General features: G+C 39.6%; 1 protein-coding gene across 6 annotated transcripts in view; it reads left to right on the top strand.

Moving 5' to 3' along the window:
* The window catches only part of RBMS3 (RNA binding motif single stranded interacting protein 3), a 919,857-nt gene that overhangs the window by 125,975 nt on the left and 774,862 nt on the right, over positions 1-19,020 (top strand). The gene's annotated exons all lie outside the window — the stretch shown is intronic.

Raw genomic sequence — 19,020 nt, 5'->3', positions numbered from 1 at the left:
CTCCAGATAAACACTGAAAAGTAAGAAATGTAGCTATAACCAACTATTGTTGTAAAAAGATAGTGGTGAAAATCATGGGCAATTGCATAGCTGCTTAGGCCTGAGGGAGTTCTCTTGGACCACTCCCTCACTACTCTGAGTCTGCCCTCTTCTGTAAATGGCTGGACTAACTCCCCTCAGTGGGCCATGGAAGATGACAGGGAGAGAACGGATGGAATTTATATGGATGTCAGGTCAGCAAGGGGAGACTACCTTCCTCCTTTACCATCCTGCTGTGAGGCTTGCACAGATCAGCTTTATAAGGTATTTTTAATTAGCTTAACACCATAGCCCCAAAGTGCCAAATATAGAAATAAAGGCTCAAAGGTTTATCATACTTGGACTCTTTCCCACTTCTGGGTTCAGTCATTTTAACTTGTATGGTTTTTTTGTTTTGTTTTTTTGGTTAGGCCTCAATCTAAATTCAATGAGAGTCCTTTCATCGACTTCAGTGGGCTTTGGACTGGGCCCTTGGTCTTTGATGTCATTTTTTGCCAGAAGGCTTTTCAGCAAAAGGGTTGATATTTATTTCCATTGCATTCTGAAAAATGTCCTGCTTCTCCCTCATCGTGGCCATTTGTGGGGGAAAGTTGAAATGATTGTCAGGGTTTATCCTTCAGTGTTGCTACAATGCGGACAAGTTACTCTCAGTCTGTATGGCCAGTTTCAATATTTTATCAATGGCAGACTGACATTAGCCATCTGAGGATTAATGTTAGGGAGGGATGCACCATGCATGTCTACTTTTCCCTAATAGGATACAGGCTGTCTAAAACAGTGTGTTATAATAAGGACCATTGCCCACCCCCTTCCTCTTCAGAAACAGAGGGCTCATTTGTGATGGTGTAGTCCTGCTGCAGAGAGAAGGCTTGCAAAAAGGGGGTGTGTGCTCCATCTGTACTTTAGGCAGTCAGGCAACTGGGAGTTGGGGAGAGGAATACCTGCATGCATAGGAGCTCATGCAAGCTACCTCAGCTGTTGAACTAAAAATTGGCACCATGGAATAGCTTTGTGGCCTTGGGGCCGAGGTGAGGGGCAAAATTTCTTCCCACAACACCTCCCATGTCCCCAAGTGCCTGGCCTGAGCTCTAGATTTGATGCTCAGCTTCTTGAAGGAGTCTGCATATAAAGAGAGTAGCTGGAGTTGCAATCATTCAAATAGCTTTTTAGGGAAACTAGCCGAGAGAAAATGCAGTCTTTCCCCACTCGTATCTGTTCAGAGTGCTGCTGAAAAGAGCATTTTCCTAGCCTGCCACTCTGTTACACCTCTTTTTGAATCCCTCCACTGGCTCTCCTGTGCGTATGGCAGCAAACATAAGCTGATAGTTTTCACTCCCAAGAGCCTTCACAACCTATGCCCACCCTACCTATCATTTATCTTTTGCTTTCAAGATGACAACTCCCACCTCTGATTGACCCACGGTATGAGTCCCCATTGCCTACTTATTCAATTTTGAAACAAGCACCTTCGTATTTCTCCCATGCTGTTCCTCATTCTTGGGAGGGGCTCCCCCTAAACATCTGTAAGACAAAACCCTTGTTCTCCTTCAAAGCCCTCTGTGAAGCTCTTCTTTGATGTGATGCCTACAAAAAACTTGACAACTGTCAGGGCTGCTGGTGTGCTATGACCGTTGCCTGGCATGCTGGCCAATATTGTGTCATTGTTTCCTTGTACATGCCCGTCTGTAGCCATCTGTCTTCTCTCATCTTACACTGAAATTGTTAGCTCTTTGGGGCAGGGGCTGTCTTTTTTCCCTGTGTTTGTACAGCACCTAGCACAATGGGGTCCTGATCCATGACTAGGATTCTTAGGTGCTATGGTGATACAGATAAATAATAATTATTATTATTAATAATCAAAAGTGAACTTAAGAAATATGAGGTGTAATTTAAAGTTTAGGCACCTTTAATTTGGGACCATCCACATTGAGGGGTGGAGGGGTCTGCTTGTGTTTGCTGAACGCTGTTATACCAGGCAGTCTAATCTCGTTTAAACATGATTTGTTTCTACGCGCACTTGTTAGCGGAGCTTAAACTACATAAACACAGTTTTAAACCAATTTAATAGTCATGTTTTGTGCCTAAGTGTGGCCGGGGCACTGGACAGCCAGCCCTCATGGCAGAAATTGACCGATCTCACTTAACTTGGCAGTGTTAAAGCGGTAAGAAGCAATCTTTATTTAAGGATAAACTAAACTTTCTTCCATTTGTCAAGCTATGACATCAGGCAAGGATCACGTCTCTCTCTGCCTACTTTCTCCTGGAACACACGTTTGTTATGACTAATCCAAGTAAAATCCTATTTTCCAACTATGGTTTAGTTCCTTTTACAATATCCCAGGGAACTGCAGGAGTATGGGCCAATGTCCTACACGTTTATCTGTAGCACTCCCTTCCAAGAATCTAGCATGATGCTGTGGTTAGTTGTAATGACCTTTTTCAACTGTATCTACTAACATTGAAGCATACTTTTCCCCCCTGTGTTTCATATGAAACTCCAGAGTGCTCCACCTTCAGCTCTGGCTGGGTCTTGTAAGCAGGTCAAGAGCATTTTGTGATTTACCATGTTGTAGGCTGCAAAGATGTCAAGTAGTATATGCGTCCATTTAGCCTCTAGTCACAGGAACCTAGGAATTGCCATACTGGATCTGACCTGTTTTCAGTCTGGTTCCATTTCCTGTCTTTGACAGTGACCAGTGACAGGTGCTTAAGAGGAAGCCAAGTGGATAGTTAAGGAATACATCCACCATTGTATATTAATATCTATTGGTGTTAACCAGTGAAACCTTCACAGTGTACTTCTCTCGTGTGACATGAAAGCAGATTTACATGACCACACACTTGAGCTGGTGTTCTATCCAGCTGAGTGTGAAGGAGGTGGTCACAGTAATGGGAGGGCAGGCAAACATGACATTTTATACAGACAGGTTTCAGAGTAGCAGCCGTGTTAGTCTGTATTTGCAAAAAGAAAAGGAGTACTTGTGGTACCTTAGAGACTAACCAATTTATTTGAGCATAAGCTTTTGTGAGCTACTGCTCACTTCATTGGATGCATTCAGGTGTAGCTCACGAAAGCTTATGCTCAAATAAGTTGGTTAGTCTCTAAGGTGCCACAAGTACTCCTTTTCATTTTGTTTACACAGACAGTTTATTTTAATCTCTTGCACAGAAACAATTATTTTTGTTAAGTTTACTCCATACAGTACATTTGCTTTTGTAAAAACATTGGGCAGCTATGTTGAAAGGAGTTGTTTTAACTTTGGCATTGTTTCATCTGTTCGATTTCATCAGTAAATTGCAACAGATGCATGGTTGTCATGACAAAATTGCATCTCTGTATTTTAAAGGCTGGAAGATGTGCTTTGTGGTTTTCCCACGGGTGTGACAACTGCACTTTGATAATTGGCTGGCTCCCCTAACAATCAATATCATAGTGAACATTTTTAATTTCAGTGTGAGGAGGAGAAGAAAATTAATTCCAAAGCTGAAAATGCCGAGCAGCATTTCCAGATTCACCTCGTGGTTTACATAACTTAATCTGCCATTGCAGAACATTCATAACCCAATCACAGTGCTTAGTGTCAGCAGGTTTGTAATGTAACAGCATGGGAAGACCTGGGAGCAGCACTGTGGACACCTCTTTGAAGAAAAGATACAGTATATAGTTCTTCAGAATTACAGTACAGGTTTTAGGATTTTTGATTGTGAAAAAGATAGCAACAATTGTGTTCAATTAGTATGTCTCATTTTTATACTATGAATTGATTAAGTGAAAAACTAAGACTAATTACAAACAAAAAGTGTGCTGTATTTTAATTGTTATGAAACCACAGTTATATTTTAGTTGGAGCCCTGTATGCCAAAAAGCCACAGAAAATACTGCTCCTATAAATATAGATAGCAAAGTGAGGGGTGGATGATTCAGTAGAAAAAACAACAGGGTTTTACTGGCAAATGGGTGATATTTTGAATACTCATAATTTATTTACTCTACCTATCTTAAAATTTCAGCCTATAAATTATACACGAAACTGAATATTATACTGCAGGTGAAGACTAAAATGGCAAGTTTTCATTTTCAGCTCTTCCATCCCTGTTTATAAACAAGAGCTGCTCTTTAACATCCAGGTGTGACAGATAGCTCCATGTAGATATCTGATTTATAATTTTGTACTAAACTTCTGGCCCTTTCATTAATTTCTGAATGAATGACTTGTATTGGTTCTGAGGCAAACTCGCTCAGAAAGGCTGACTTGCTAAAGATGCCCAAATTGTGCCAATGGTGTATTAGGAGCCATGAGGGGACTCCTTAATTACCCCAATTCAGCAAAGCACTTACGCCTGTGCTTAAGAACATGCTGAAGTTCACCATTATTCAGAAAACACCTATGTATGCACTTAAATCTTCAGTGTTTAAAGGTAAGTATGTTGTTTTTGCTGAAACAGGGCCTCAAAACTGTTTGAGCGCCTTTGCATGTAAAACTGGAAAGGGACAATTCAAAGAGGATATTGTTTATTGTCCACACCTCTTATGTGGATGGGATATAATGAAAGATGCAGCAAACCCAGCCTGGCTTTGGAAAAGAATGTAAGCTATTACTGGACTCCTTATACCCTGGGTTGGGGGTGAGTCTGACACAGTGAAAGGACCTGATTTTCCTTTGAAGAAGAGAGATCCACGTTGACACACAAACTTATTGGATTCCCCTCAAACCTTTCTTAGACATGTGTTTTTTTGCTAGAGGATTTTTTTAGAGAAGATTTGGCTAAGGACACCCAGAATGAACTGAGAGGCAACCATCAAGATGAGAGTCAAATTACCTTTATCTTTCTGCCCTGGTAATACTTCCATACGTGGCAACCTGAACTTACTGCCCATTTGTTTCAGCAATATTAGCCTATGATGTGTCTTTAGTGGACTAACTTTTAATTATATTTTAAATCTTTCACTTATATACTGTGTTTTTATTTAAGACCACATGGAGAGGAGATGAAGCCTATTAAATTGGGATGCTTATTGTTGTGTCTGCTCATAGAGAAGGGAGCTAACTATGGAAGAAGTGAAGTAACCATGTAGGTCCTATATTAGCCGCAAGGGAATTGCAATTCTCCTCTCCGTGGTGTCTGAAAAGGACTGGCACAAGCCAATGTGGGGTCACAACAAGAATTCAATGGCCCGAGGGGTACTAGGCTTAGTAATACAAGGTTTAATATTCAGCCAGCCACCTGTCTGGGTCAAAAAGAGATTCATACACACTCCTCCCCAATGTATTCTGGGTTTTTGTTTGTTTGTCTCCTTCCTCTGAAGCATCAGAAATGGCTGCAGCTGGTGATGGGACATTGGATGCGGTGGGTCAGGGCTCTGAGGTGGCACTGAGCATTCCCTCTCTCAGGTGCTTGGCTGGCTGGTTCTTGCTCACAGGCTCAGGGTCTAACTGGTTGTCATATGTGGGGCTGGGAAGGAATGTTCCCCCAGGTCAGAATGGCGGTAAACTTGGGGTTTTTTCACTTTCCTCAGCAGTATAGAAGTGCAGATCACTTGTCAGGATTATCTGGGCATATGTCACTGAATCATTTCTCTGCTATTGCAGGGTCCTCAGTCTTGGTGCACTTCAGTACCTCCTATTCTCTCCCTGTGGCACATAATAATCTAGACTCCGGAGGGCAGTAATACTTTGGTCTAATTTTGGTTGTTGGATTTAGTGAAAGGGTGCTGGGTGGTGTTGGTGTTCTGTGATATCCAGGAGGTCAGATTAAATGATTTGGTGGTTCCTCCTGGCCTTAAATTCTATGACTCTAACCTGTAACAGTATATCCCCGAGTAGTTTACATAATATTGCTTTCGGTTGTGATGTCGTAAAATAAAACAGTGTTGTAAATATTTGTATCTGCATGCAAAAATTTACAATAGTAAAGACATACACAGATCTTATTTTGTTTACAAACGTCATTTGCTTCTTATGAAAATTAAAAAAGTTAAAATACCCTACATTTCAAGTAAACAGCAAAAGGCCAAGTCCTTTGTCAAGCAAACGCTCCTTTAACTTCATCGGGAGCTTGCCTAAATAAGGAATGAAGGATTGGAGTCATGTTATGTATAATGATTTATTTACAGTCCCATCAGAGTTTTATATGTCTATGCTTGTATATAACTCTATCAGTCTTAGGTTGTTATAGGTCTGTGTGAGGAGCATAAAGTGAAAGATCTTTGCTATATTATTCTGTATACAGTGATTGCCATTATAAAATTATTGGTTTCAGAGTAGCAGCCGTGTTAGTCTGTATCCGCAAAAAGAAAAGGAGGACTTGTGGCACCTTAGAGACTAACCAATTTATTTGAGCATAAGCTTTCGTGAGCTACAGCTCACTTCATTGGATGCATTATTATTATTCACTTACAATTGCCACTTGCTTCCATCTGAGGTGCCGGAATAATGCCCCTATGATTAGAGTAGGAAATAGTGGTGTACCAGAGCTGTTTCATGCCTGTTGGCAAACGTTAACTTTAATGATAACCACTGTAGAGTCTGCACTGTATAAATGACCCAGTCTCCCATGCAGGAACTCAAAAGGAAAGAAGACTTATCATCTGAAAAATATGTTCCAAGTAGCTCCTATACAATCTTTTCTGTTCCATTCTCCCTTCTTTTCTACGTCATGATGTGTAACTATGAAAATAAGAGGTTAGAATGAGTTTGATTATGGTTTTTTATTTTAGAAAACAATTGAGTGATTGAAAATACTGTAAAATGTCCATTTTATACAGAAACTCCTGCTTAAAGGTAGGAAGGATGGATTAGTGGCTAGGGCATGGCAGTGGCGAGACCTGGCTTCAGTACCCTGTGCTGCCATAGACTTCCTCTGTGAACTTGAGCAGTTCACTTAATACATCATTTCTCTCAGCTCCTCATCTACAAAATGGGGACAACAGTTCCCTGTATCACAGAGATGTTGTGAGGATAAAAATCCACTGATGAGTGTGAAGTACTCAGATACTATGGTGGTGAGAGCATATAAATACCAAGATACCTACATAACTGGGCTTTTTATTTGCTATGAATGTTGTGAGGAAAAAATGTTAACAATACCTGATGGGTCCCTAATATGTAAAATATTATCCACTGTCACAATATGGATTTTGTTACTATTTCAGATTGTTTGGAATGAGAGAAATGTAGCTAAAACAAAGGTTTTATATGTGAGAAGAATGAAATTTATCATGATTATTAAAAATTCTAATGTGATAAAAGCCAATTATTGAGAATTCAGGTGGTTATTCTGATCACACTTAGATATGTGGCAGCTTAAGTAAACATCTCAGACTCAGACAGCTCCATTAATTAATTATAGCTCTGTATTCCAGCACATGCTTGGAAGTTCTAATACCCATGTAGAATATTTATAAGAAACATGTCTTTAGCAAGTCTAAACAAACAGACTTTAATGTGTGGATAATGATAAGACTTTTGCTTTTTCTTTGTGTGTACACACGCGTACACACACACACATAAAAGTCTCTTATTATTTATAGAGTGTGTGTGTGTGTACATATGTTGTTTTACTCCTATTTTCCTGTTAAATAGCAATGTGGTACTATAGATGTAGAAGTGTTGTACTGTATATTGCGTTTCACCACAGTGAAAGATATTTAGAATATCTTTTTCATACTTTTTAAAAAGTGTGTCTGAAGAGGGCAGCCTTTCCTCATATACTTGAAATTTTCTTAATTTGAAAAGCTTACTGTGCATTGTGCAAATTATTTGTGTTACAAAGTACATGTTCACAGTCTTGAGTTCTGTTTTCCTTGAAATGTCTTTCCTCATAAAAATCAGTTAATCAATTAACCTATATATTAAAATAGGTACTTTTTCCTTCATAATTCTTTATTTATAGAGATTTAATTAGGATTTTAGTAGGAATTTACTGATTTCAATAGGAGGGTTATCAGCAAGCATCTGAAGATGTTGTAGGTACTCATTTTCTAGAGTGTAAATTGAATAAACAGTATCTTTGAATACTAAAAATGTACGTACTTAGACCAAGAAAACATTCTGTCTTCCTTATTGACAGTTCTCCTTAACTTTCATATTTTCAATCCTGAACAGCTCTCCAGATTTCAAAAAGAAGAGCTAGCCTGAATGCCCATGCAGGGCTGTTACTTTTTCTACGTCTAATATTGTATGCTTTAATCACAAGGAAATGTTTTAAAAGTTTCCTAAGAGCAGATAGGCTATCGGGGCTAGGTGAATGGCTACTCCAGATTGAGTAATTATGGGCTTTAAGGGGCTCTTAGAAGAATTTTTCACCCAGGTGACCCTCGATCATTGTGCAGGGAGGGGCACTGAAGACGCAAGTCTAGAATGATGTGTTTTCACATATTGCTGCTGCAGCCACTGTGTTGCGTTTACCCTCTTGCAGTGACAGATGAAGTTGAATGCCTGTCTCACGTTCCCTTGTGTCATGATTTAGATTCCATGATAGGCCTAGGGGAGAATGAGAAGGAGCTGAATAGCATGAGAGAGAATGAGAACAAGCAAAGGGACTCTTTAACAATGAAACAAACCTTTAGGCTTATTTTCATAGAAGAGTTTTAAAAAGATATGTAGATGGAGTCAGTAGTCCATCTCGGATTGTGCAGTTAGGTCGTTGGGTAGGTCTGGTATGTAAATGAGCGCACTGTGCAAATAGGTGTTATGCAAATTAGCTGAATCTTTATAAAAAGACAATGAATTGCACAACATCTAATGCTTTCCATAGGCAATAACTAATAATTCTAGAGCTTGGCTTCCATGCAAAACAGTTGTATTTTCTATCAGTTGGTGAAAATCTAGGGTCAAATCTTGATTAATTAATATCAGTGCTAATCTAAAATAAGCCATTGCTGTAGTGTTTTGGCAGTTTTTCTGGTAAGCCAGAGTGAAAAAAGAATATTCACCGTTAGCAGTACTCATAAGTAGAGTAGCAAATATTTGCGACATGTTGATGTAACAAAACAATATTGGTTTATACTGGGTATTAGGTATGGCTTCCTTTTCTTGCCAGTATCTCCTCTATTACTGGTGTTCAATAGAGACTTCTTGTTTATCATCAGCTAAATATGGCAAGTTGTGCCTAACTGATTGTTCAAGTTCACAGTAGTTTACTTGGCTGAAATACACAGGCAGAAAAGCAATAAAACTGTACTCAATTTTGCTGTGACTGGTGGGAGAAAAGTGAAAATGTCAATTAACACATCCTTGTCAGTAACCACGAGGAGTCCTTTACCTGCTAGATGGTCAGATACATTGCCCTTTTGGTTGAGTGAATTTTGTTGCTTTTGGCAATTGTACTTCAATAATTGTGAGTGGTAGAAACCTCAGTAAATTTGCTTAGAACCAAGTCTAGACAGTTGCTTGCACAGTGGGCATAAAGTACTCACTTTGAATGAGTGCCTGAGCTTCAATAAAAGTGTCCACTCATTGCACTAGCTCCGTCAAAGCTCAAACCCACAAATTCACTGAGATTCACTCCTGTGGTTGACAGCTCAGTCAATATCTCCCCAGCTCTGTCTCTTCCTGTCACAACATTGATTTCTGTAAGCTAGAGGAAGAAATCTCTGGTGACATAGTGCAAAAACCTTAAACACAGAATTCGTTTTCTGTTTTACACTGCCTATTGTTTAATCTGCAATTTACAACTATATCTCTCATCAGTGTGCTTTTTATATCTCAATCATCATATTCACATAAACTGATTTTGAATGTTTTTTGCTTGATATTGGGCATTTTTTGGACTATATATTTGTTGATTCTCCAGCTTGTTGTCATCAGTGCACAAAAAATGCTCAAGGTTGGATAACATCATTCTGAAATGAGCTGGTCTCTAGTTGACTAACAAAATCATAGCATACCCTATGACTCTTCAGAAAAGATGACAAATTCTGGCCAGCTACCATACTGTGGTTTTACATTATCAGTAGAGCATCCTACCCTTGCTCTGAATGCTCAGTAATGACCATTATGGGGTTAGCAGTACCTGCTCCATAGTTAGGCTGAAATTAAAAGTCCAATTTTCAAGTCCATGTTCCCAATACAGGTCCAATTTTCAACCCTTGTCCTTGCCCCCAACTTCCAAAGAAGAAAACCGTTCCCTGGAAATTCCTCATGCTGCTACTCCTTCCAAGGTAGATTTTTTTTCATGGCAATTATTTTGTGGGGAATAGGGGGAAACCAGGAAATGAATTTTAAATCTATGGTGCTTAAAACTATCATGGACTTTTTGAAAGAGTTTGTAACTTGTTTTCATTCATCCTGTCTCCAAAATGGGTTTGTTCACAAACTTCAAACTTTGGCCTTGCAGATTTTGGCCCTTTAAAGGGATGTTTTAGTGTGTGTATGGGGGAGGAGGGGGAGGTGGAGGCAGAAGAATGGCAAAGGGATGAACTCAGGCTCATGGGGGAATAGTAAGCCCATAGAGAACTTATGATGGGGGTACATATGTCACACTAAGATAGGCAATGAAGGTAATAAAGGGGCCCTGCTTCAAAGCCTGTTGAGGTCAGTGGAGTTTTGGGCTTTGGATCAGGCCCATAAAGAGGAGGCTGGGGTAGGACTCCCAAGTGGGAGACAATCCAGGTAGGAAACAACAAAGTTAGGACCTCTAGGGCTAGACCAGGAAGCAAGGATAAACTGATCTTCTTGGTTACTTATGAGGATTATACTGTTTTCTAAAGACTTCGTAAATTATGGACATTTGTTAGTTCTGTTGGATGAAGGAAACCATTTTTTGTCTGCCATTTTTTTTTATTTGGATGAGATGTGATCTAACAAGTGTAGCTAGATGGTCACCTCTTTTATTTCATGTCTAATAGAAGTGAATAACTTGTTTTTTAGACACTACTGTGAAAAGAGTTGATGTAGTCCATGGGTTGAATCCTAGCTCTATTGAAGTTAATAGCAAAATTACCATTGATTTCAGTGGGGCCAGGATTTCACCCAATAATCCCTTTTTTCTGCCATAACTGGAAAGGGAAATTATAGTGCTCGACAAGTGTTTTTTTGTTTTTTTGTTTTTAATTTGTTTGTTTCTGTCTTTAAACTCCAGCTGTAGAAGCCACCAAACAAAATAAGAAGCAAGTTAACCAACAAGACTGTGTTTGTCAGCAAATAGCTTTTGAATATTTGTGTCTTTTTAGCATGACTTTATTGGTTCTTCCTACCATAAGCAATAGAAGTTCAAAACATTTAGCTTGTCTGAAGAAGGTTCTCACAGAAGCAAGCTTTATACCTAAAACTGTTACAATGTTGCTACAAGTCACTATTCTGCTGTTCAGCAAGAGACCTCTTGAATTCAGTGGGTAATGCATGGAAAATCTATGGGAATTACAAATAAAACAAGTATATATGTATTGCATGGGTTACAATTAATTCTGATTTCTGAGCCAGTTGTAAATAATTGTCCAGATCCTGAAATTCTTATTCACTCTTTTGCATGCAGTGTTGGTGTATTGGTCCCAGGATATTAGAGAGACAAAGTGGGTGAGGTAATATCTTTTACTGGACCAAATTCTGTTGGTGAGAGAGAGAAGCTTTCAAGCTTACACAGAGCTCTTTTTCAGGTCTGGGAAACTAACTCGGGGTGTCACTGCTAAATACAGGGTGGAATAGATTATTTAGCATAAGTAGTGAACACCTATTTCGACGGACCATTCAGGGTAAAGTGATCTGTTGACACTCCTTCAGTCATAGGGAGGAAAGGAAGGCACAGGGGAATTGTAAGTGGGTTATAAATTGTTGTAATAAGCCATAAATCCAGTGTCTCTATTCAGTCTGTGATTTTTAGGGTCTAGTAAAGTTATGATTTCACACTTGATACCTTTAAGTGCATGCCCACAGCATCCACATCAAGGAGTTACAGTGCAGCGCTTTGGTGTGGGCTGCTGTTCACATCCCCTTAGTCCGAACTGCCGAGCAGGGAAATCATGCCCTTAGTTAGCAATTCTGTTAATCACAGATGACCTGGGAAAGTATCCAGCTCTTCCTGCTTAGTTATATTGGCTCGTCAGCCAGGTCTGCACTACAGACCTATATCGGTAAAACTGCTACTCAGCGATGTGAAAAATCGACACCCCTAAGCAACATAGTTATACTGACCAAACCCCCCCAGGTAGATGGTGCTATGTCAACAGGAGAACTTCTTCTGTTGACATAGCTGCCACCTATTGGGGAGATGGATTAATTACACCAACAGGAGAAGCTCTCCCATCGGCATAGGAGCGTCTTCACTTAAATGCTACAGTGGCATAGCTGCATTGGTGCAGCTGTGCTAATGCAGAGTTTAAGTGTAGATTTGCCCTTTAGGTCTTCCAAAAGTAAGAAGCAGTAAAAATTATTTCTGCCACTGAAGTAAGCAAATATGACTAAACACACACTGGGAAAAGATTTATTGAATAAGAAGGTACCACTGTTGCATAGTTGCTTTTCTGATGGCTGTCATACTGTCTGGAGAAGCTCATAAATGTGAGTGCCAATCTTAGGGCAGGTTTCAGAGGGGTAGCCGTGTTTGTCTGTATCAGCAAAAACAAAAAGGAGTCTTTGTGGCACCTTAGACACTAAAATTTATTTGGGCATAAGCTTGTGTGGGCTATAACCCACTTCATCAGATGCATGGAGTGGAAAATACAGTAGGCAAGTATAAATACACAGCACATGAAAAGATGGGAGTTGCCTTACCGAGTGGGGGGTCAGTGCTAATGAGGCCAATTTAATTAGGGTGGATGTGGCCCATTTCCAACAGTTGACGGGAAGGTGTGAGTATCAACAGAGAGAAAATTATTTTTTGTAGTGACCCAGCCACTCCCAGTCTTTATTCAGGCCTAATTTGGTGGTGTCAAGTTAGCAAATTAATTCCAGTTCTGCAGTTTCTCGTTGAAGTCTGTTTTTGAAGGTTTTTTTGTTGAAGAATTGCCACCTTTAAGTCTGTTGTTGAGTGTCCAGGGAGATTGAAGTGCCCTCCTACTGGTTTTTGAATGTTACAATTCTTGATGTCTGATTTGTGTCCATTTATTCTTTTGTGTAGAGACTGTCCAGTTTGGCCAATGTACATGGCAGAGGGGCATTGCTGGCACATGATGACATATATCACACTGATAGATATGCAGGTGAATGAAGCCCTGATGGTGTGGCTGATGTGGTTAGGTACTATGATGGTGTCCCTTGGATAGATATGCGGACAGAGTTGGCAACGCAGTTTGTTGCAAGGATAGGTTCCTGGGTTAGTGTTTCTGTTGTGTGGTATGTAGTTGCAGGTGAGTTTGTTTCAGGTTGGGGAGCTGTCTGTAAGCAATGACTGGCCTGTCTCCCAGATCTGTGAGAGTGAGGGATCGTCCTTCAGGATAGGTTGTAGATCCTTGATGATGCGTTGGAGAGGTTTTAGTTGGGGGTTATAGGTAATGGCTGGTGGCGTTCTGTTACTTTCTTTGTGGGCCTGTCCTGTAGTAGGTGACCTCTGGGTACCCTTGGCTCTGTTAATCTGTTTCTTCACTTCGCCAGGTGGGTATTGTAGTTTTAAGAACACCTGATAGAGATCCTATAGGTGTTTGTCTCTGTCTGAGGGATTGGAACAAATGCGGTTGTATCTTAGGGCAGACTGTCAGAAAATAGAGCAGACACTCCAAGTGGGTAGTATATTCTATAATTAGATTTCACCAAGCTAGTAACAAATGTGCACTCCTGAATCATCATACCAGTATTACTATGGAGTCACAGACAATCCCCTTTGGCTCTCCGGCCTATCTTGCCACCCAGAGAAACTGGTGTTTGTGAGAAAAGATTATTTAAACCTAAAATCACACAATGTCAGATTACTCCCTATCCCAAAGAATCAGTTATTTACCCCAGATCAGTTGGTACTGGGGATCTTACACCAAAGACAATGCTGGTAGCCAATTCTCTAATAAACTAACTAAAATTTATTAGCTACAAAAAAGAAATGATAGTTATTGAGAGGTTAAAGCAGGTAAAATAGCAGGTAAAATGAGTCAAAGTTTGTAAGTCCAAAATGATAGCAGAGGTGTAATAAATTGCCAGTTTCCAAAAGTCTCTCAAGGTTCTCAGAATAATTTTGGGGATCTCTGTCTACTCATTCAGTATTTCCAACTTGTTGGAATCCAAAGAATCCAGAGATACAGGATTGTTCCTTGAGTCAATATTTATAGCTTCTTTTCCAGAAAACTATCTGAACAGTGTCTTTATCCATGTGGGCTTTTCCTTTGATGACAATGAGTACGAAGTGCAGACTGAGGCCATTTCTACACTTACAAGTTTATAGTGGCATACCAATACAGCTGTGCTGCTGTAAGAGCACTCGTGTAGCCATGTTATGCGGATGGAAGAGAGTTCTCCCACTGACATAATAAAACCAGCTTAATGAGTGGCGGTAGCTATGTCGGCGGGAGAACATCTCCCACCAACATAGCACTATGCACATGAGCACTTATGCCAGCAAAACTCATGTCACTCAGGGGCGTGTTTTTTCCACACCCCTGACTAACAAAAGGTTTGTCGACATAGGCCATGTCTACACCTGCAATTAAGTCTATGAATTCCCGTTGTTGAACTCAATGGCCCTTGCTCTGAGGTTCGTGTGACAGGGTGTCACAGTTAGCACTCTTCTTCATTCACATTTCCAAGGCTCCAATCACATTTGATGGGTAATTTAGTTACAGGGATAGACACAACGTAAATGTAATTACACGAGTATACACAATGTAACAGCAAACAATCTTTCATTAGTTTTCACATCAAACATCTTCTCATCTTAACACTAACACACATTTTGATCTAGGGTTATCTAATTACAGGGACATACATAATGTAGTGCAATAGCAACCAATAGGTTATAGATAAGTGACAAGAGTACCATTAATATTGCCTTTGAACTGTATCAGTGGTGCCGAACCTTATTACACAGGAGGACCACATAAACCTAAGCACAACCTTGTGTGGGCCAAACAAATTCTACGTATTTTAATAAGATTTAAAGTCTCATGTATTGATTTATATTTTAAGTTCAGCTTGTTTCCTATGTATTTAGATTGGTTATTTCTATGTACAGTATTGTCTGTTTACACAGATGTATAAACTAAAATGATGTAAACGTGATGACAAAAATGCTAATGAATCGGCAGATAGTATATTGTGTTGAAGCAGGCTGCGGGCCTTATGAAATGCCATGTACCGCCTGCAGGCCATAGGTTGGGCACCCCAGAACTATCCTAACACACAAGTGAATTGGCCTGATTAAGCTAAATATCTTTCGACACACCTTTGAATTCTATTAGCATATGAGTGAATTAACTTAAATACACACTAATACACTTAACATTTCTTTGATATTCACACAGAAGTGAATTGGCCTATGGCCATGGCCTGAGCTGGTCTGTCAGTGTCACAGTGATAATACCACTTTAAAACCTAGGAGATGGCAAATTGCCTAGGTTTGACTGTATGTTGTTCTTCCTACCAGTAATGTATGCTTTTATTATGAGGATACCCATGTCAGAAAATGTTACATTAATTAGCTGATTGAAAACTGCAAAAAAATAAATTCTAAATTTTTACCTTTTTGCATTTTGGAATTTTGTCAATTTTATAATTTGAAAAATTTCAACTTGCAGTCTGGCAAAAAAGTTCTCCCCTTTTCTTCTTATTTCTTTTTTGAAATTTGGCATTATGTTGAAATTTGAAAAGCTGTAACCAGCTCCAATGGGTTCAAACATGAATCAAACATAACATATAAAGTCTTCAATCTGTAGTCATTGATGGACTCACACTATTACCATACCCATAGATTATCCTGTGTTACCTGGGCCCTCTTTTAGGACCACATCCAAACTTGCATGTGTTTGTCTGACATGTGGTAGACACTGGAACCGAGCTAGTCCTATTACTTCTTGCTTCAATAAGCACTTTTGTTCAAAAAAGTGACTCTACTGGTCAAACACTGTTTTCCTGTGAGCTGTGTAGATACTGCATTGTTTGCTCTCCTTTCATTTGTGCCACTTTGTTGCTGTGAAAAGCATTTTCCCCCCTTCTGTCACTGAGCTTTGAAGCGCTTTGGAGTAGGCCTAAAGTTTCATCAGCACTTGTCACATCTAGGCTTTGCTGTGGCTCTAGGTTTAAAACACATTTTCTACCTGAAACTACCAGTACTCCTACATCATCCTTTATGCCTTCAAACGAGCTACTGTCTGGATATCTAAATAATGCCTGGTTTTCTCAGCATATATTTTGCCAATGACTTCTAGCTTAGACAATGAAAACAAATGTGCAGTTGGCAGTTTTCCTTGCTTTCAGAGCTACTGTTTACATTGCAAATCATCATGCTTTTCTGAAGGTTTCAACACTAATTTAGTTCCTGCCATAGGATGAACTAGCCCTCTAAGAGGGACAGGGATTTGTCTGCAGCTGTCATGCTTAGCCCATTCACTCCCACAGGTGAGTAAGGGGAGGGGAGGAAGAACATGTGATTACAAACCAGGCCAGCTGGGGAACATAAGGACAGCCTGAATTAACCTAGACATTTTTTCCCCTTAGCTCCTAGTTATAGGCTTGGGCAGGCAGCCTGGTGGGAATAGAAGGAAAGTTGGGGTTTAGGGGAAGAGAGCTAAGAGCGCCCAGATATAATGCAGAATGCCTGAGAGAGAAAACCAGCAAGAAGCAAGAGCCTACTGATAAGAGAGCCTCTGCTGAAGGACCTGCAGCGATTAGGAGTCTGTTGGTTGAGAAGGCCTGCAAAGGACTTTGAACCTGGAGGGAAGGGGAATCCCTGACAAAGTACTAACTGAGCCTGAGGCAGAAGGTGAGAAGGCTTTGAATGTTGGTGTTTGTTAACTTCCCAGAAGAGGAGAGTTGCTGAAGAAAATTCCCACAAGGTGAAGCTTTCTGCCCTGAAGAAGGAGAAACTGAGGCAGCAGATGGGACTAATGCCAGACAGGTTAAGTGCTGCTACAATTGCTAACAAAGCAGCAGGAAGTATCCCCATGTTCTCCTCTGTTAGTCTTCTTCCTTGTGATAGGTGCATACACAAAGTGCTGGTGAGTTAGAGGTATAGATCCAGATTCTGATCTTGGGCCTAGGTACTCAGTGCTGCAATTCATTAATTAGTGAGACAACTACTGGGGAATGCAATCTGCCCTACAAGTGTCTCCTGTGGCACCTGGGTTCTCTGTGGGTACTTGAAAGTGAATATCAGTCAGGCCTTACAAAACTATCTGCTGTGGAGTCTCTTTCTTGATTCCTACGGAGTTGGGCGTGCCTGATTTCTGTTGAAAATTTTGATGGAATCAACATGGTCCTGCAGAACGCTTTGGTTCTGTTCATTCTGTCTGAGAGCTTCTCACCCACTCTATTTTAAGTATCCTTTTGTATTCTGATGGCCTTACACAATATCTCATAAATTGACCCTTTCATCTCAACACTTGTTTTATTAAACCAGATAAGGGTTACACAGATGCTGAGTTAATAATAGTGATATGTTGCACTCATTGCAGATTATATCTAAGGCTCTTTCTCATTTACATTAAGGCCCCTTTACAAGGGTCTGGGAGAGTAGGCCGCTGTTGTAGATTCTTCTTAATATTTGTGCTGGGCAGATTTTTTTATTTTTTACTAACAGAATTATGAAACACGTGGGTTGGGGGCGGTTACTGATTATGAAAGAAATTCACTACTGAAGAAAATAGGAAAACCATAATTCTCTTGGCTATTGACTGAGAAATGTGGACAGCAGGAACACAGTTATTTTGATAAGTTTTTGCCTTTCTAGGTATTTTTAATTAAGAAAAGCATAAGGTGCTTCTAGCAACTTGTTTCATTATAAAATAAGCTTCTGGAGAAATGTAATTGTCTCATTTTTCAACTTACTATTGAGAGACTCACTAGGTCTCTCTCTCTCCTTGTCTTCTGAGTTCTGTAAAAGCGTTTTTTAAGCAAAATGTGTGTTTGTTTTTAGTTTGAAGTCTTTATATTTAAAAAGAAATTGAATCTTTGTTTGGGATATCTGCCCATCTAAGGATATCTGTTAAGAACCCATGGAGCAAGATTATTGCTATTAAATTTGTAATACGACTTTTTTTTTATCAAAAGGAATAATCAGCAACATAATCAACTGACTGTTTCTCATTAGTGAGAATGAAAAGTCAATCACTCTAGAATATATAATGATAAATGTAAACCTATTGGTTATATCCTAGAACATCTTTATTCTGTCCACAAGTGTTACAAGCATTAAACCATTTATTTCTGTAATTACAAAGAGAGTATTATACTACAAATTCCGCATAGATCTATAATTTCCATATATGTTCCCTTCATAAATCTGAGCTTGTGTTCGAGCCTAGCTGGTGATGTGATGTGTTGGTGAATTAATATTTCATTTCTGGAGACCTGAATTCAAGCTAGGTCTCAAGTGTAAATAACATAAGTCTAATTGTAGTTTCTGCCCTATGTACCAACATTAGTGCAGGAAGTATGAAAATATAGTTCTTATTTGTGAGGATCAATGTCCCAGTACAGAACAGCATGATTATCACACTCTGCCGAAAAAAACTTCCAGAGTTAGAATAGCAGGTGAGTCTAGATTAGGATTGTGATGCACTGATAAAACACTTCCCTACATTATACCATACCTGCAAAAGCAATTAGTTCCTGAGTTTCAAAAGCACTAAATTAACCCATCTATAGTAGTTGAAACAAACAAACCTGAGCTCATACCTCTAGTCTGGATTGAGTCACTTTCACTAGATCCTGTGAATTAAAACATTTAAGATCGGTGTAATGCAGTATAAAGAGAGAACAGCTTTGTTGCTACATAATCACAATTGGTAGAAAACTTGAGACCTTTAACAGTGTCTTTGGGTGAATGATTTTATCAGATAAGGACCAGATCACCTCAGACAACTTGCTGGTTAGGTAATACTTTTTCAAATAATTTTAAACTCAG

Source organism: Lepidochelys kempii, chromosome 2, assembly GCF_965140265.1.
Source record: "Lepidochelys kempii isolate rLepKem1 chromosome 2, rLepKem1.hap2, whole genome shotgun sequence".
NCBI lineage: Eukaryota > Metazoa > Chordata > Testudines > Cheloniidae > Lepidochelys > Lepidochelys kempii.
Note: the sequence above shows the minus strand (reverse complement) of the source record. Positions and strands in the feature narration are given on the sequence as shown.